This window comes from Macrobrachium rosenbergii, chromosome 11, assembly GCF_040412425.1.
Source record: "Macrobrachium rosenbergii isolate ZJJX-2024 chromosome 11, ASM4041242v1, whole genome shotgun sequence".
NCBI lineage: Eukaryota > Metazoa > Arthropoda > Malacostraca > Decapoda > Palaemonidae > Macrobrachium > Macrobrachium rosenbergii.
The window spans coordinates 40,944,782-40,965,616 of NC_089751.1; the positions used below are offsets into that span (position 1 = coordinate 40,944,782).

The 20,835-nt window shown below is 37.8% G+C and overlaps 1 protein-coding gene across 1 annotated transcript in view; it reads left to right on the top strand.

Moving 5' to 3' along the window:
- The first annotated feature begins 6,288 nt into the window (after window positions 1–6,288).
- The window catches only part of HDAC4 (histone deacetylase 4), a 441,670-nt gene continuing 427,123 nt past the window's right edge, over window positions 6,289–20,835 (top strand). The window contains exon 1 of the mRNA XM_067111678.1: window positions 6,289–6,421. The gene's annotated coding sequence lies outside the window, so the exon portion shown is untranslated. The remainder of the gene's footprint in view (window positions 6,422–20,835) is intronic.

Here is a 20,835-nt window from a genome sequence, read left to right on the forward strand (position 1 = left end):
AAAAGAAAACCAAATTGCAGACTCTGCTTTATCTTCGCGTAGAAAAGATGATCGATAACCATTCTTTCTATTTTTTACCAAAAGATTCACGTTTATTCTCTCCTGTAAATCCGAAATGTAGATACTTATTGGTTTTGAAAGTCAGAATACCCTACAAGAAACAATTAGATATTGGTTGAACCCAAGACAACCTTGAAACTAGATGAGAGTCCAGAATTGTTTGATATGATATTAGTGCAGCCCTTTTGACTTGGTTAACCATAAACCTCTTAGGCCCTACTCAATAAACTCAACGTTGGGGGTCAAATGATCGACATCAGTGAGGAGTTGCTAATCATATTTTCAGTAAGTTTAAGCTTATTTATCTAGTGTTGCACTGGGTAGTGCTCTATGGTCTTTGTTGTTCTTAATCTTTAATATTGCCGTAATATTTTATCTATACCAAGGTAAATATTTGAATATGTTGACTATATAACTAGTGTTGCAGTTATTTGTTCCAGTCAAATGCAAAATTTACTTACCACCTGTTCTAACATATACCAGTAATTGATAATTAGGTAGAATTGCAGCAAATCTCAGATTTTATTGGTTAGCTCATCTGTTACGATCCCACTCCATGATTTATTTTGCAAAGGCATCATTCTGCTGAATTATTCTAATGATCTGATAACATATTATTGCCCTCTACTCAAACTTTGCTTCCCACCGCCATAAATACCTTACCTAACGCTGCCTGAAAACTGTGCATTTTTGTAAGGCTTATTATTTATACAAAGATATATTAGCGCCGCTTGCTGATCTTTTGTTGTACTTAAAAAAAATTTCCCTACCGGGCTTAAGTAGCCTGCCATGATATTTATCTAAAGACCAAATTACCCTCAGTGGTGAATTTGAATTTTACTAACACCAGGCCAGCCATCAAGGTTTATTTCAGCACGGGGAGTTCTGGTAAGCCTTTAGCTCCTGCTTCTGAAAAACCAGTGCAGGCTAATTAGTTTACAGAGCGTTAGCATCCACACTGTTGCGATGCCAGTTGTACTCTGCCCGATACCAAGGGTCTTTCCTGGCCTTTAGTGAAAAACTGTAAAACGGCCTCACCAGCATTGGTGTCGTTATATTTTAAGAGATGATGCAATGTTGCCCAATTTTTTGTTGCCTTTCTTTTTGTTTATTCATAACTGTGTTTGCTGACTTGTTTTTATCTCGTTTGGTATTCATTTCCATCTGTTTTGTCTTGTTTAAATATGTCAATATGTTTCTTGCAAGTTAACGGTCTTTTGGGCATGTTCCGTGATTAAGATTTTTTACAGATTTTGTGGATTTTTGCTGCTTCTCTTACCTTCGGTTTCACCTGCTGTACAAACTTTCATCCTCCCCGTCGATGTGAAATCTCAGACATGTAGAAATATGTATAGAAAGATGACACAAACTGTCTGGGCGATTCCCATCTCGCATTAACGATGGTGTTTGCAGATGAGAAATATTTCACTGTTGAGTTGCTCCAGTTCCTTTCGTAAATATTACCTGGCTTCTCATAACAGACTTTAACATGTGCAGTAAATAATTAAGTGAGGAGGGATTTAATGCTTGAAAGGTTGTCAGAATCAGTAGTTATATTGGACTATAATTGTTACATTTTATCAGTCTCCACGGAAATAAGTTAGTAATGTTTTTCAGTCTCCACGGAAATAAGTTAGTAATCTTCTCTCTTAGACGCGACGAGGAATGTACAATGACTTATATAACCTTTTAATCAGTGTATTATACGTAGAATTGGTCTAATCCCTTAATATGGTGTGAATTATATGTAATAAACTAAATCTCTTAAATTGGCAGGAATTGCAGCCAGTCCATAATCTCTGAATTCGAAAAGAATTACGTGCTGTAACTCGAATAATCCCCTAAACGGGCATGAATTGTGTGTAAATTCTTTTATTACCCATTCAGATAATTTGAATTGCGTGTCATAAAGTCCAGAAGCATTTTTTGTTCTGATGATATGCGTTTTACAAACATGTATGAACTTTCGTTTCGGTCTTCTGCAAAATTTTCAGGATTTTACAGGATTTTTAAGAGATTGCTCTGATTAATTCAGCAAAAATTCAGTTTCAGTGATGTTCTTCGTGAAGTCTCTTGAAAAAAAATTGATCTCAGTGGATAGCAGAAGTAACCTAAAGGCCTGCCCCAATCTGCTCTCTTATATTTTACTTATTTTGCCTTATTTCTCCCATATTCTTGTGACGGGATATTTCTCTTGCGCAGTCCAGCGACTGGCTCGAAAGTTCCCCATAACTGTGGGCACTTGGTGTAAAAATCCTGAATATTTGTTATAGATAATAGACTGAAAATCCTAAATATTTGTTATAGATAGTAGACTGAAAATCCTGAATAGTGGTTATAGATAGTAGACTGAAAATCCTGAATATTCGTAATAGATAGTAGGACCATGTGATTGAGTGGGGGGTTAAAGAAAATTTTGACCAACTTAGTAATTTTGACCAAGTTGAACTAGATACAATATATCTATACTAACCAAATTTTTTGTGGTTATTTTGTATTTTTCATACAACAACAGTATTTTTCCCCAAGATTATTTTATAATGCAAAGAAAATGAAGATTACAGTTTATTAACCTGAAAAAAGAAAAAAGGCCCTATGTATGTGTTTGTGTGTTTGTGTGTGCGCGGTTGTCATATATATCAATTCTTCATTTCTTACATACATATGTACATACATATATACACACTCGTGTATATGTATATACACACACTATACAGGTGTGGATTTAAACAACAAACACTGTCCATTTTTGACCAACTCAAAATCAACATTGAGGGGGATAATCGCCCCCCCCCACGTCTGGTATACATATACATAAGAGATTGTATATTAGAATTTTCATGGAATTCTTTTATTACTGCGGGACTTAAATCTAGGGACACAGTGCGTGTCTATGTACTAGATAGAAAAAAAAATATATATATATATATATATATATATATATTGAAATTTTGTCACGTATACACTTGTGACTCGTTTATATTGACAATTACTAAGCGACAACTATCGTTGTATCTAAACCACAGGCCCAGGTTCGAATCCCAGCCGAGCAGATGCACTTTTCAGTTATAATTCTGCCGTGGTGTAAGATGTTCTTAAGGTACGGTGATATCGACAATGTGAACTTAAGAAAGTTACGCGTGTAAAAGTGATAAAAACCTCATAATTAGTCAAGTGTTACAACCTTACTAATCAGCTGTCATGGTGATGGGTTGTTATCAAGTCTAGTTACAGAAAGCGCATTCGACAGGGATATGTACAGCAGAGTCGATTTAGATTTCAATCTCTCTTGACTATCGACCGGTCAGAGTCGATTTTTTATCGTTGTATCTAAAAAGGCCCAGGTTCGAATCTTAGGCGGGCCAGATCCACTCATCGGTTATAATTCCCCTTGGGTGTAAGCAAGCTCTATATATATGCATATATATATATACATATATATATGTATATATATATTTATATATTCACCATGAACCTTTTCCCTTTTAAATGGGATGGCTCTAGGAGATGCTACCCATGTGGTTTAAAGAAAGTCTCAAGGGATGGGGTTGTTGGCCCCTACCTTAGCAATAGATAAAGAGGGAGGTAAGAGATGGATTATTGATATGCCACTATTCTTACTTATGTGCTTCCATTTTCCCTCCACCGAGCAGTCTTGAAGATTGATCTGTGTAATAATGAAAATGTAGTTCCTTGGAATGGTTTGCCTTCATGTTTTCTATCAGATTATGCAGTTATTTTTTCACTTGCTGCAAAACAAAGAAACAAGAAAACAAAACAATAATAGATAAGCTGCAAAACAAAGAAACAAGAAAACAAAACAATAATAGGTAAACGTAGTTTATTTTTCACTTTGATGTAACCTTGCAATACCTTCGATGAACACTAATTGTGCAACTCATTACCCATTCTGTTTAGGTGCTACGTTGCTTCTAAGCCAACTAAAGCTGTTTATATATATATATATATATATATATATATATATATATATATATATATATATATATATATATATATATATATATATATATATATATATATATATATATATATATATATATATATATATGTATATATATTATATATATATGTTACAGTCAACATGCGTAATCAGTCATTACGCGTAATGACTGAAATTTCAGTCATCACGCGTAATGCACTTAGGGGACATAATTTTGATCCCCCCAGGAGCTAGTACTAAACACGGCGAAACAGTGAGTCACCTACACTGTTTCGCCGGGTTTAGTACTAGTCCCTGGGGGTCAAATGTATTTCGCCGTGTTTAGTACTAGCTCCTGGGGGGATCAAATGTCCCTAAGTGCATTACGCGTGATGACTGAAATTTCAGTCATTACGCGTAATGACTGATTACGCATGTTGACTGTAACATATATATATTCGTTTTACTGTAAAACTATTAAATGGTCTTCCTTCCTGGCTGTATACCTCTATATTTATTTCTGCTTCCATGCTGTTTTTCTGTTTAAATATTTATAGCTTTGTTATGTATTTGTCGTTTTCTTCTCTTAAAGGCGTTCTCTTGTAAGGGCTCTTGCTTTGCAAGTCAATGGCCCATACAGCATATCCAACCATCCGAGTGTTTGTTCCGTTTGAATGATGGTTGTAATAATAATGAATATTATTTCCTCTGTGACTAGTAGGTAGCTGGGTGATGAATTTACGTTGTTAAGAAATGCATATTTAATGATGAAATCTTTGGAGACTATTCAAACGAGCGAGAAGAAGAATGCATTCTTTCTGGTCAGGGAGCGATCTTCCTCGGGTTCCCCCAATCCCCTCCCTTCTCTCCCTCTCTCTCCCGCCCTCTCTCCCTCACCAGAGGGCGATAGTTGTTCGGTCTTCTCCCGGGCGAGTCTTATGTAAGAGGTTAAATCTCGTTCTTTTGTTTTAAGCCGTTTTACTGGCACATAGTTTTCTGTCGGGCCTCCATTTATGTGTGCTTACGCACGCACATACATCTACACGACATCGTGCCGTTTATTTAAAAGGATGGCTCCAGAAGAAAAGTAAAACAGCGGTCTCTGTCACATTCATATTTTAATACAATCGTAGATGAACTCCCTATACAAAAGCTTCCACCACATTAGCATGTTGATACATCTAACCAGAAGGCTTATCAGCATCACGTTGAATAATAACATTCATCTCTACTGTATATATATCTTGAACGCACTCTCGCGTTCCTGTACATTACATCCTTTCCTTTCACATGTCTCTCTCGCCATATATCCTGCATTCTCTAGGTCATTCTCTCCTCTTACTTGCTAACCCTTAAGAATTATACACATCAAAACGGTCGACCTCCGTTCAAACCATATCAAAACACTAAGGTCCATCCTTTACGCCTGCACTGAACTTTTAACCACTTTTTAGTATATCATCTATACGCTGTCAATAATATTATCCTTACACTACAGGTACAACGCAAATGGTTTATCTCTGTAGCTTCATCGTTCTTTCTTTCATCCTCATCTTGTTGCCAATATATATATATATATATATATATATATATATATATATATATATATATATATATATATATATATATATATATATATACACAAACACACGCTACAGTATCTTCAGTAAACCTGAGAGAGAGAGAGAGAGAGAGAGAGAGAGAGAGAGAGAGAGAGATTAGATAACTGTGCTCAGATAAGAAGAGAAATTATCAGTCAATGAAGCTATTTACAGAACATAAAAAAAGGATAAAAACAGTGCACAGCCAAAGTTCAGTCACCCTCGATTTTTTATTATATCACTTTCTCGATATCAATTATAGTACGAGTTGCTCGGAGGCTTTCATAATGTTTTCTAGTTGCAAACAGGTATTAAGTATCTTGAAGGTGCAGAAGGAAGTCTTGTGGTAGTGGGTCTAGATGTCGTTAGTGGTTGGGGGATCGGTGGGAGGGATGGTAGGTTGGGTGATGATATGGGGGCGGGGCAAGCACGGGGATGGGTTGAAACACGTGACCATGATCATCGTGCACCGTGCACAGTTCTCACCACAAAACCTTGTTTTTATTTTCCCTCATTAACAAAGGTTTGGTACACTGTGTCTTGCTTATCAGCGGTCAAATGTCAGTGTGCGAACGAGTGAAGGTAAGATCTGCATTATCCGAGTGCCACTGAATCTGGACCACCGGCTTCCATGTACGCTACATGCTCCGCCCCTCGGTGCAACGTCATTGCAACGTCATGGATAATGATGGCGTTGAGGCGTTTCTCAGCCGGGATTGGTTGAGCGAGAAGAATGAAACAAGATGACAAGACTATCGCTTTTGGGACTCCAGTTTGGCTTCACGTTGCAGTGAGTTTGGAGTCCCCGGATTACTTAAAGGTGCGGATGAGACTAAACACGACCTAAAATGTGGTGCTAAGCCTCACTGTGTTCGTCTTGTCATTTTTATTTCGTAAGGGAGTGTTGCACGCGAGGTGAAAAATCAGACGTGAGTGATGTCATGAAAACAAAGGACTATGCGTGGAAAGGGGCTGTTCTTTTTGATGTGTCATGTGAAAATTGAATATTTACACGCAAGAGTGTGTGTGTATGTGTGTTGAGTGCTTTGATGGGGAAGAACTATTAGAAAAATCACAGTGCGTTCTTACGTTAGGTCATTCTTCCCCTTTTTATTGACGAGAGAAAATGGAAAGATAAGGTAATGAGTTTGGAAAACCTGATGATAATGATACCTGCTTGACGGTGTAATGGAATTCGATAAAGTGAGCTAAAAATAGTTGGTCTAGTAGGGTGAGAGACAAACAAGTGGTTGAAGGGATGGGTGGCCGGGGGTTGTGGAGGGCGGGGGAGAATCACATAGGAAGGGAAGGAGGAGGAAGCAGCAGGCACGGAGGGAGGAAATGAGGGAGAATGGAGGAGGGTTCACAGGGCACCCATTGACCCCAAGTCTTGCCATGCCCAACTAGCCTTACCAATGAACTCTGCTCTCTCTCTCTCTCTCTCTCTCTCTCTCTCTCTCTCTCTCTCTCTCTCTCTCTTTTCTGTTCCTACTTTCTTGCAGGTTTAAATCCTGTACCCGCTACCTCACTCCACACTGTATTTGAGCACCATTTACTTCCATCGTACGAATGTTTATCAAGGCAGATGAATAATTATTGAGTGTGTTGTCCTTAATGAAGATCACGTGGCTTAGTAGCATAGCGACAGATGAACCATGAGACTGGTGTGTGACATTTTAAACAAATGCTAGTGCTCGTAAACGTAATTTAAACGTACGCACACTCGCACATGTTTGCCTGAGGCTTTTGCGTCTGTAAAGGCCATTTCTCCAGGACCTCTGTCATCCAGGGACGTCTTGGGACACCAAATTTAGCAACAGCAGGTGGTTCAGGGATGCTTCGGCGTGAAAGACAGCTTGTGTAAACAAAGCCAACGTCGTTCGTTGAAGAGGTTTTCATGCCAAGAGAAGTCGCCACTTTTCCTTATGTGTTTTTCTTTTTTGTTTGTTTTTATGCGTCTTTTGGCGACGTCTCTACATTTATTTATTGTTCCTCGGTAGTTCTAATTTTGGAGAGTGAGTTGGAGTTGGACTACCTCTTTCTCGCTGCGCGTCATCTTTACCGATTAATGAAATATTAAAACGTAATTTTTCAAACGAAAGTTATCTGTATCAGTCATTATCGCTAACTCCAGATTTCCACTTGCCCAGATATTAATTGGGACAGCACGTCTTCATTATACGAAGCATTAATATTTTTTACCATCTGCCCTTTTTCATCCAACTCGTCATATTCCTCACTTGTAATTACATTTATAACCTTATTTTCTGCTCTTTACACTTTCAACGTGTAATGATGACATGTATCTACAGCCTCTCCTGCTCGTACCATTATACCTCTCAGCTTGATCTTTCATCTACTTCGCTTGGTCACACATATTAACAAATTCTTTTCTTCACTATTTCCTTTTTCCCTACGTACTTTTTGGATATTTTTTGGAAACCGCTAAATTACCAGAAATGAAATACATTCCAAGTTCACAGACTTGATTGTAAACAGTTTACTTCGAACTACCTACAGGCACCGTAAGTAGGCCTAGTGAAAGTTCGCATAGCAGCAACAGGAGTATATAATGATCGTATTAGTAGTTGTACTAGTAGCATCAGTGAAGCCAGATGTGTGGTAAAACTGTAAGGTAATAAAAAAATGTTATCACGGAAAACCCATCGCACGTTTATCGCGTGAATGTCGGCACTAAAGGATATCCGTCAACCTCTGGATTTGTTAGTTGCATAATTCTGAAGCAGGAGAGATTAATAATTAATATTATGATATCGCCACACATGAACATTCCTTGTTACATTTGATATGATCATTAGAGATTAAATGTGTTTGTAATTTTTTCAATGAGCAATTGAGCGAGTAGCAACCCCTTAATCAAAGGTATTTACGTAACTACACGTCTTTATTTTCTTTTTCTATACCAGTCACTTTCCCATAATATGGGCTGGTCCCCAAAAAGAGGCAAGACGGTGGTCACTGACGCGTTCATACGTTTAAATACTGAATCTTAGTAACCCGCATAGAAAATATCCGCAACATTAGCGGCTGCATACACTTACACAGAAGGGTCTTATGTAGACTCAGATATGAAATCTACTTCATATGTTTATATACCGTGGGTGCCTAATTGCAGTTTTAGGGAATTGAATATTAGGAGACACCAAACTAAACAAGGACAGTCACTAGTGACTTAAGAACAGCGATTCATATGCCGCTCTAAAGCTTATTTTGGACCTCATCTTTATTAAGAATGATGAGTGGAGTGGGCAACTGTTGCCCGAGATTTATATTCATATTTTGGTGTATCTTTAGTTTAACTGATGATTTTAGTTGGTGTATGCAAATGTAAGTTTGTGTATGACAGTGAAACGGTATCGAAATGATTTTGTCGATTTAAAAATACAGCTTTTAAGCAGAATATTAGGGCAGATGACAATATACAGTGGGAACTGGTACCAGAAATGAAATTTCGAAGTTCCTAATGGCAGTTGTGAAAGGGAGATGGAGGTGGCTTGGACATGTCCTTCTGACAATGCCTGGGTGAAAAGTGCGTGGAGGTGTTTCAGCTGGGGTTCTGTGGACACCGGAAGATTTGAAAGACCCACGCCTACTTGGATAAGAACAGTTAGAAGGGAGGCTGGAGATTTGTGGAAAACAAAACACAGGAAAGGCACGTGTGGAGGAATTTCACGGAGGCCCTTTTGCGTCACGCGGCGTTGGAGACGAAAATGATAATGATGAAGTTCATTCATGTAAATGTTTTTGTTGACGAGCGTATCTATATGTTTGTTAACAAGCGTGTTGCCAAGTACATTTACTTTTGTGGGCTAGATATCGGCCAGTGGTTTTTTGTTCCCCAAGTGCGCATATTTTCATATTTTAAGTGCAGTCTTGTGTTTATATTTATATGTCGACAGACACATTTACTTGATTTTTGTAAATGTAGGCTACTTGCCGGTAAGTGCGTTTATATGTGTTATTGCGTAGTTTGTGGAGAGAGATATTACTTGTTGATTGGTGTTTCAAAATGTCAACAAGCGTTGGTGAGTTGGTTTTGGTATATAATTAATTTGGAATGTTTATCGGTGTCATACACTGGTTTGGGCTTGTTTACGTGTTGGATGTTCTCTTTCATTTCCGTGTGTCGCTAACTGCTTATGAGATATTCATCCCTGTTGACTCGCGTTGTGATGTTCAACTGGTTTTGTTTGGTATTTTTGCTATTGCCTCTGTACACTATATTTAAAATTCACGCAAATATTATTATTTTCAATTTATCATCATCATCCGTCACACGCTTACATACCCACATTATACATACAAAGAGACATATACCGTATATATATATATATATATATATATATATATATATATATATATATGAATTAATAATTATATGTATATGTAGTTATGTGTGTGTGCTTGCGTATGTTTGATTATATGTATGTATGTACGCAAGTGTGCAGGCATACATGTAAATGTATGTACGGTTTGACGAAATTTTGGGATTTATGAAAACATAGTTAACAGTGTAAAACGTTATTTATAAATTTGGAGTGACTGTAGATGTATTCATGTACACGCCGACGTAAATAGTAACGCGCTCGCTATACCGCTTATCGCGCGATTAGCCAGCGCAAACATCATCGGTGGGGTAGAAAGTTGGGCTTGCAACCTCACCCCTGAAATACTTGCCGAAATCTCGAAATGGAACACCTGGTACCATCTTCTGGAACGGGATTATATATATATATATATATATATATATATATATATATATATATATATATATATACACTATATATATATATACAGTATATATATGCATATAGGCTATATATATATATATATATATATATATATATATATATATTATATATATAAATAAATAAATACATTACGAGTATATATATGGATTTAGATAAATAACACACACACATATATACACATACATTAAATTATTTATGTACACGCGCGCATGCATTGAGCCCATTGAGTCGACAATCAAACCCATGTGGTAGAAGTTTTGGCTGTCGGGTCCTGATGCTAATCAGTTGCTTACATCATGAAATATCAGATGCAGCAATAAAAATATTCCTAATGCGTCTCAGAAGGGACGATTGAGCATTTAAAGATGCGATAGACTGTTCCCACTAGATCATATGCCTTGTGGAAGCCATACTGGTTATCGGAAAGGAAGGAGAGTTCTATTTGTGGTGCGCGCTGGATGACGCTCTGGGTCGGATGTGTCTGTGACCTTTTTATTATTTTGTTGTTCACGAACCCATTTTAGGATAAGTTTCTGTGTAAGGTTATTCATGATTAAGCAGCTCCTCGATTTTTTTTTAAACCTGACCGTAGAATGGATTTAGGCTTCGCGTATTGGTTTGGAGCAGCACCAGGATGGCTTGTGTTTTGCACCATTCCGCCATAATTTCATTTTGTATTGTAAAATGTTAACTTATATTAGTTCTGCCAATACTTGCTGCGTTGGTCAATAGCAAAGCTGCTCTGAATAGCCCCTCTTTGTTTTGAATTTCTTGTATTCGAAGAAATTGATACAGTATATTAAAATTTTGGTTTTTCTTGACTTGCTGAAAGGTTTGACGTTGGACGCCAGTGAGATCGAGTCCTTGACCACCTGTTCAAGATGATGAAGGATATCATTGTTCCTCCATAGGCCTCTCCGCTTGTCACATGGGTCATCGACTGTGGCCTTGATTGTTGATATGAATCAAGCTGGAATACCTCGGAGGTCCCAGCGCTTGGCCCTTTTTTTTTTTTTATATGCCAGTTCCAGTTGGTCAGTTTTCATTGTCATTAAGTTCTTTATATCTTTTAAATATTTTGATTTGAGTTGGTAGCCTATTGCGTCTCGGTTTTAAGAGTATAAATCTAGTGTTCATAAAAATGCCTTTTTTTTTTCGGAGGGGAGGACACTTTCATCTTCATTTTGTTACCTTTTGTAGTTTTTGCGGTCAACTGCCAGAGTCTTGGTTCTTGCGAGAATAAGTCGAGTATTCATGAGCATCTCGATGTGAAAATAATCTTATCAAATAGCTGCGGGCGAGATGCAAGTTCCGTAACCTTTTCGGTCTTTATTTTATGCTCATTAGCATCAAGTATTCTGTTTCGTAACATTTTGAGGTTATTTATGTATTTTGTTTTTCTGGTGTTGATTAATTCTTTAAAATCCCGCATATGGTCTTTTTTCATACTGTATTTTTAGTGATTCAGTAAATAGCTTTCTCTAGTTTAGGCTGTGTGTATTACATAACATTTCAGGATTATTTAGCCTATGTATGGTTACTTCCTGGCCTTCTCATTAATACTGTCAAATCTCATGCACCGTCATTTTTCTTACTGCATTTTTGGTGAGTCATTAAACCGTTTTCCCTAGTTTATGTGTATTCATAATCCAATCTAGTTTCATAAGGTGCAGTTTGTTCCCCATATGTTATATTCGATTTAATAATGGCATCGTGATGAATAATAATTTTGTTCAAACTTACGGGAGAACCATTTAGTTTTCCTTTTGTTGGACGCATTTCTCCCCTCGACTCGAGCTCAAGCTTATCTTCTCGGGAAAAAAGTCTTCTTTTCCTGTTATTTTTGAAGTATTTCGGTGAGAATCGTATCCAAAAATATTTCCCGTCGCGCAGATGAATGCAGATTAAGTTCCCAGAGAATTTTTGTCTAATATCACTCTCCCTACTCGTACTTTGGTTACTTAAAATCCCTGGCTGGTTGCTTGAAGCTGTTTCTGGGAGCTGTTATGTGATACCGGTAGTCTCCAGTTATACCCTTTGGTATTAGATGGTGTTGTTCTCCACTTTCATGTCGATGTTTCCTGTCGGCGCTTCGTTTTGCTACCTATCTTTTCTTAACTTTCAAATATGAATGTGATACTTGATTAATTTAGATATGAATGAAGCTAATTTTTTTTTTTCGAAACCTATTCTCTTCAGCTCTAGGGCGTGTCATTTCGCTTGTCGGATGTTCTGAAAATGACAGTCATGTAAGTTCATCAGCGATGTTGACGGAAAAAAAAAGGGGGGGGGGATTTGGTGAGTGAAAACGTTGAGCCGTTTTCACTGAACTTGAAAATGTCTAACTGGATCTTGTCATTGTACTTGAGTGGACAGAATTTTGCACGAACACATCTTGATATTGGCTGGCGTACGGATAATATCTCTCGATGCAGTTTCTTTCTGAACATCGAAGGCTATACTATTTTTTATCCTTGGCCTTACAAGCACTTTTATAGTAAGCTTTTGTGGCAGGGTGCCTTGTATGCATCGCCAACCTTGATAGTTAAGTTTAGTGGAGGTCAGTCATAACTTTACAGAGCTTTGGCGTATCGCCAGCTATGATTTATTTAAGAAGAAATATGCATTTCTTTCTTTCTCCCGAAGAATTTAAAATAAAGCTTTCAAGTTTTTGCGGGCGTGTAAACTTATTGCGGAAAACTTATGAGTACAAAATATTCTCAAGGAACGAAAACTTTTGTCAGGTCAAGAATTTGCAACAAAATGTCATATAGAGAGGCTAGAAGATGAATAAATTAGAAGTGCACGAGTGTTTAAGATTACTGATATGATTAGAGAGTTGACACCGAGATGGTTTGGGCATGTGGTAAGGGTGAGTGAGGAGGAAGGAATGAAGGTTTGGGCATGTGGTAAGGGTGAATGAGTAGGAAGGAATGAGGGTTTGGGCATGTGGTAAGGGTGATTGAGGAGGAAGGAATGAAGTTTTGAGCATGTGGTAAGGGTGAATGAGGAGGAAGGAATGAAGGTTTGGGCATGTGGTAAGGGTGAATGAGGAGGAAGGAATGAAGGTTTGGGCATGTGGTAAGGTTGACTGAGGAGGAAGAAATGAAGGTTTGGGCATGTGGTAAGGGTGAATGAGGAGGAAGGAATGAGGGTTTGGGCATGTGGTAAGGGTGATTGAGGAGGAAGGAATGAAGGTTTGGGCATGTGGTAAGGGTGAATGAGGAGGAAGGAATGAAGGTTTGGGCATGTGGTAAGGGTGAGTGAGGAGGAAGGTATGAAGGTTTGGGCATGTGGTAAGGGTGATTGAAGAGGATTGAATGAGGGTTTGGGCATGTGGTAAGGGTGAGTAAGGAGGAAGGAATGAAGGTTTGCATGTGGTAATGGTGAGTGAGGAGGAAGGAATAAAGAGGATGAAATCTGCAAGGGTTAGAGGGTTTAGAGGGAGGGAGATTAGGCTAGATGGCTGATAAAGTGAGGGAGGATTTGGAGAAGAGGATTTTAGCAGAGGAAAATGCTTGTGACGGAAATAGCAGCCAAACCCACGGCTTAGGGATTGCGTTGGTGATGAGGAAATTCAGGAAATAGGAATGCTTTGTAGATTCGTTTTATTATGTTCACTTGGTATAAACTGGTAAAATTAGAGTTGTTGACAGACAGTCTCAGGAATTAATTCCATCAAGTTGTGGACGTTTTAAAATGAAAACAGAGAACTGAGAGATCCCTTGATATTGCTGCAGTAACTTTGCACGCTGATACTTCCAAACTTACGGGTTAGTATGCGATGATGCAATTATTCCTACGGTCCCATTAACGCATGGTGCTAAAAGCTAGTTAATTTTGTTATGTCTGTACATCAAAGAGTGCCTATTGGATGTTTATGTGGCGTGTTTTTCTGTCGATGATATCCTTTCGTTATTCAAAAATATATTTTTTCGCTGTGGGGGGAGAGTGTGACAAATACCTACGGCTGCGTCGCGCTAGGGTGTTGTTGACAGGTTAACGTCGTCAGTTACCCTGATTTCCACTATTTCTGTTGCGAGGCTTATTATATTTCTCTCTTCCTGGAATTGGGATGTGTTGACGCCGCAGCCTCAAGAAAATGGCATTAGCAATTTTATTTACGATGAGTGTTCTTGTTTTGATGGTCCTTATGCAAGCTACCAGTTGTTGTTTTTGTGCTTGTTGTTACTGTTAGTAGTGGTAATAACACAGTACATGTTGTTGTCGAAGCCTAATATTGAAAACAAGTTACGAAACTCTCAAAAATTTTCGTCCGCTTGAATTGAATTCTTAAAGTATGGGCTAGATTTTAATTCTATCTATGACGTCAGCGTAACGAGAATGTTCAAAATATTCATCCAAAATGCAATTTTGGAATTTTCTAGAACCCGACAAAAGTGAATTTGAAGGAAATTTAGCTCAACTTTCTTCTTAAATGGAAATTGACAAGTACTTTTCCTCATTTCTTCCCATTATTTTCTAGAACCCGACAAAAGTGAATTTGAAGGAAATTTCGCTCAACTTTCTTCTTAAATGGAAATTGACAAGTACTTTTCCTCATTTCTTCCCATTCAAATTCTATCTAGATTATGACGTTCATTTTATTACTTTTTCAGTCAAAATAAAAAATAATGGAAATTTTATTCGTTTTTCTTCTCTCGAAAATAAGTTTATTGGTCTTTTGGAAAACCCATATCTCATATGTCGTAGGTGAATATGGTAGACTTATTCTGGTATGTCGCTTCCATGAAATAATGAACAAAAACACTTATTTACTCTTGTTATTTATTCTGAAATTGGGTAACGTTTTGAGACTGTATTTCCTTCCAAGTTATTTAGTCATGTACTATTCAGTCAGTGGCACTAAGCATACTTTTAAAGTCAGTCCTCATCTCATTCATAGATTTTAATCACAGGGTAGGGTATATATATTTTTTAAAACATATTTAAGTAGCATGAAAATATCTTTAAATAATATGAATGTTTACACATTTAAAAAAAATTTGCCTTCTTTACGTAGGAGAAATATAATGCTACAGTTAATAATATTCACCACAAAAGCTGTTAGCTATTTATTTTGATATTCGAGTTACTCCAAGTGTGAGTTAAAGATGATACCAACTCATCTAGTAAACAGAAGCGGGTATCAAATTTTAATGAGACTGTTTTATCTGATGTGACCACGGCTCTGCGTCCCCCCCAAAAGAAGTGTTCATTGTGGTTTCGTTTCTCACGGCGTTGCAAAATGTGTGGTCGGTTTGTACAAGTTCCTCAGAATGTATCTGAAGATTCCTGATATAGATTTCTTGAAAAGATTGCGAAGTATGTAAAATCGTCTAGTTTGTTACCTCACGTAGTGTTTGTATGTTTTTTTCCGGGGCATTACAAAATACGAGATCATTTACGTCAAATCCAGCAGCATTTACATATTCCTGAGTAATTGTTTCTGGAAGGTTACCTCTTTTTTATGGCCGTTGCAAAATACAATTTCGCTACTGCAACTTTGTCTCTGCCCTAACAATCATGTGGACAAAATTCCAAAAGGCTGAACAGTTCATTTTTGCGTTAATTCGTCATAAGCTAGTGGCTGATCAAACGCCGAGCAACCTCGTGTTACATCAAGGAAGCCTTTGGGACTGCTCTTTTGATTTTCAAAGCTGGGTCCCTCGTGTAGCGTAGCCGAAGCATTCTCATCTCACTTTCCCTTGAATATGTGTTACTTTATCATTGCTGTGTTTGCAACTTTTTCCATGAAACTTTTTTTTCGCATTTTCAGTGTGCCGCATTTCCGTCGTCAATTTGGTATTGTTTTGCCATGTGCCATCGAGTGTTTCATATTTAAATCGTAGATTGCTGTGTCTTTCTGTCTAATAATACACTGGTATTCTCTGATCGCACGTGGTATCATTATTGTAGACAGCTCTTCATTATTTTAAAGGAAGCAACAGCCTCAGTTGTTCAAATTACGAAATTCAGTTGGTCTTCTATCTTCATCAAGTCACTGTATTTACCTTTCTTCTCATCCACTTCTGCCTTTTGAGTCCCTACTTGTCTCGACTCACGAAGAGTTCCATTCTTCCATTCTGTTCCACCGAAGCGACTCAGCCTCATAGGATTTCCAATACTTTTTCTTTCATTTAACTGCCCTGTTCCGTAACTGTTTCGTCTGTCACAACTGACAGGGGATAAATAGCAGGCTCCCAAGGCGTCGCCGGTGTGGTTTTTGAATAATTGAGAAGCGCGCACACTTCCTTATATACACGTTGCACAGGACCTCTGCAATCCCTCCCAGTCTGTCGTTCTGCAATATTTAATCTGTAGCTTATTCATGGTGGCATGTGCTTTGCTGCCGTGTGCTAATACTCAGGTATTTGAGTACAGTATGCGAAGGGGGGTAATATTCTCTCTCTCTCTCTCTCTCTAGGAAATGCATTTTTATTTTAATGTCTTACTGGTGAGTTAGTGATTACCATCTCAAATAGTTTCGATCAGTTGAGTTGAGTCAGAGAACTTGAGTTCGGTACTGCTGCTTAGTTTTAAGATGCCTTGGTATTATAAAATGCTGTTTGGTTTTATAGATATCAGGGAGAACCAAATATCAAAATCTCATTTTGCTTTGGGAAGATAAAAATTGTTATCCGTAAGTGTGCAATAAATAGCTAATTGAGCGCTACTAGCTGGTTTAAGTGCCGTGGACGGTATAAGGCAATTTGCCCAAAGGACTGCTAATGTATGGAGAAAAAAATCAGCCGTCACCAATCTTGATGACTTTTGCTGACCTGCCTCAAGAGTGGTCAGCGCTGAAACAGTAGTGGATCGAATGTCAGCCACTGACACATATGATGCTGGCTTTGTTTGATCATGTGTTAATGTTGCTTAAGTATTTGGACATTTGAAAACAACCTCCGAGAACCCTGAAAAATCATACATGTAAGTTCCAGGGCCTCAAGATACCGATACGAGCTACCAAGTCCTGATTTTCAATATTTGGATTTGTGAAGATGTTACACCCGTACCCCCTTACTCTGTACCAGTACAGAATTACTAGTAGTGGTTTCCTCTGCCTTGAATACTCTCGAACCCTGCCGATATCGGCTTTCCGCAATAACATTCAGGCCGAAGTCCTTTCCTTAAGATTTGAGGTTTCACTTAGTTTGTTCACGAAACCAATTTTTATTGAGTGAAATAAAAAGACAAAGATGCAAGCATCCACTGACTTTGGAAATCTCCGTTGCCAGGACATTGATTATTTTGTGAACTATGTGAAAAGATAAGAGGACCGAGAATGACAGCTTAGCATAACGAGAGTAGTTAGGCCTATATAAAAATGAGCATTCACAACTTCATGGTAGAAGCAGCTTAACTGGTGTAGTTCTTACAGGGGCTGATATGGTATAGAACCAGTTAGTTTTATGAAGAGGCCCTGAATATTAGGAGTAAATTATTGATTGTATGTGAAATTCACGAGTTATATGATGCATAAACCAGTGTTCTTTATACGAACTCGTCGTCTCCTGGTGCTAGTTGGTTATAGCATGAAAAATAAAGACAGTTTTCATGTCTGTACTTGGATTGATACACAAGATATTTGTGAGTATAAGTTCAGCCATTGTACCTTGGAGGTAATAAGACCAACTGACCGCTGTACTGGCTAGAATAGCCTGCCTTTTGTGGCTTCACTGTGTACTCTTTCTATTTGTAGATCGAAGGTCACACATGTGTTGAGGGGATAATACGGATAGGCTTATTTACGTTCTGGAAGCCTATAAAGATGGCTATTCTTAAGGCGGGGGCCGTCTTGCAATAGGCTGTCTGTGTAATAGAGGGTGAATTACGGTATATCTTAATGGTCTGCGCTCACGCACAATAACACAGTTACTTCCAATCATTGTGTATATATATATATATATATATATATATATATATATATATATATATATATATATATATATATATATATATATATATATGTATATATGGATTATGTATGTATGTAGAAGCCGGCTTCCTCTCGGAAGTGGTCGTTCTTGAGAAAACAAGAACAGTCGTCATGGGATACACACACACACACACACACGCTTATGTGTGTGTGTGTGGGTGTGTGTAAACACGAGGAAATAACAAAATATAGGATGAAATTCCATTTTACTTTCTATTGCCTTTTAACAAGACAGTATTTGGTTGATTTGATACTGTATCGACGGTGAAGAAGAATAATTACGGTAATGTTTCTTCCGTTGCCATAGTCTTCCCATAAATATTAACCACGCGTAAACACAAAATATTGACACGAGAAAGTAGTGGGTAGTTCGCACAGTAATTGTCACCGGAGAATAACGCAGTCCAATGAAATAATTACGTTTTTCCTGTCATTTTTCTATCTAGCGCATATACAGATCGTAAATAGATTTGCGGGTCGTTGGGAGGGAAAGGAATAAGCGAGTAAGAACTTCGTGTTCGCGGACACAGTAAGTTGCCGAGTAAGATGGCTTCTCCTCTTTCTTTTCGAAGGAAAAAAAGATTACGTTCGGAGGGAAAGCATGCTGTTGTGCCATGGTTATGTGTTCGTGTCATTATTATTGTTGTCAGTTTGGTAAGCCACTCACTAATATTTAGGTGTATGTATTATATATATATATGTGTGTGTGTGTACAGTATATACTTTTATACTTATTCAGTTTTGAGTGATGCTTATATTTATATATATATAAATATATATATATATATATATATATATATATATATATATATATATATATATATATATATATATATATATATATATATATATATATATATATATATATATATATATATACTGTATATATATATATATATATATATATATATACATATATATAATATATATATATATTTATATATTCATATATATGTATATATACAGTATACTCATACAAATATATATATATATATACACACACACACACACACTATATACGCTCACCTCGTTCTTGCATGCATCCTAAAACTTGTCCGGATATTAAACCTCTTTCTTTCCAAAATCTGTTCACTCATAACACTTGCGAACTATGCACTAATCGCCTTCCATTCTTTCCACGTGACCAAACCATCTCAAAATACCTCAACTTCTTTTTTTCTTGCATCTGCCTTCAGCATCCATACTTGTGTGAAGAAAAACTGTCAACAGTCCTTTCTTTTATTACCGTCTCGGCTTCCACTGACACTTCTGATCTTTTCTCAGTCTCTGACTGTGAATCGCCTCTTCTTTTATTCTACCTGCATCAGATGTACTTGCTCTCAAATGCCTGTGCAAATTAGTCACTTCTATCCTTCCACTATCCTCATTAGCATTTATTGCTGCATCTTTGTAGTTTGTGTTTAACCTATGTTACTCTTACTCACATGTTTTTAACTTTAGGTGGGTGGCGCTAGATGAAGTTAGTCATTTGGTTAAACTTTGTTTTTGCAACCACAATCGTTTCACTGCCAGGTACACAACTACAATCGTTTAACTACCAGCTGCATAGGCCTACTTTACTGCATAGGCTGACAAAGCCACAGTTGGTCACTCAACGAAGTGTTCCCAACCGGCCGGCCGGCCCCTTGTTAGTCCTGGCGTTGTGCACACAATCGGTTCCTCGCTATCATATCTTAATAAAAAGCTTTTTGTTGTCCTCTTTTCCCCAGAAGGGACTATGGTGGTTACCTAAATCGTTTGCCCTCAGATACTAGCTTACAGCAGGTATTTACGGCAGGTTTCTTTAGGATCTGTACTGGTGACTCTGTTAGGTAGCTCAAAGTATTGTAGCAGGAAACTGTAGCGATCATCCTTAGGAACTTCGGGAGACAGCTTCGGGTATGATAACAGATATTTTGAGATAAATCAGGTAGATATAACAGATAGCCTCAGGTGCTCTAGCAGATAACTTGAGGTGTTGCAGCAAGGAAGCTGTAGGAAGTAGCTTTAAATATTGTAGCATGGGATTTTATCGGATAGTTTCAGACAATACAGAAGGTAGTTTCGGTTAGTGAAACGGCAGTTTCATTTTTAGGAAAGGAACACTAAACTGCAGGTAAGGTAGGTATGGAGAACGTTATTGCAAATAGGCTTTCTGTGTACGTGCTTGGAGTACGGACTTGGGCTAGTCCCCCTCCCCCTCCCCCACCTCTCTCTCTCTCTCTCTCTCTCTCTCTCTCTCTCTCTCTCTCTCTCTCTCTCTGTTCAAGGACGCTCTTTTGTTCCCTGGTCAGATTTGATCCGCCGATAAGGCTCTGGAAACAATTGTTTTCAGCCTTATGTGGCAGAAAAGGTTGTTTTCGTTTTTTAAACTTACTTTAGGCCTGGCCCAAAGTAACGTCTGTTCTTGTTATTTTTAGAATCGTGCCATTGTAGAAGAAAAGGTTCAGCGGTCACTTGAATGAAAATTTAACCACTAGTGTAGTTATTTTTGATTTTTTAGCCTAGTGTTTATTACTG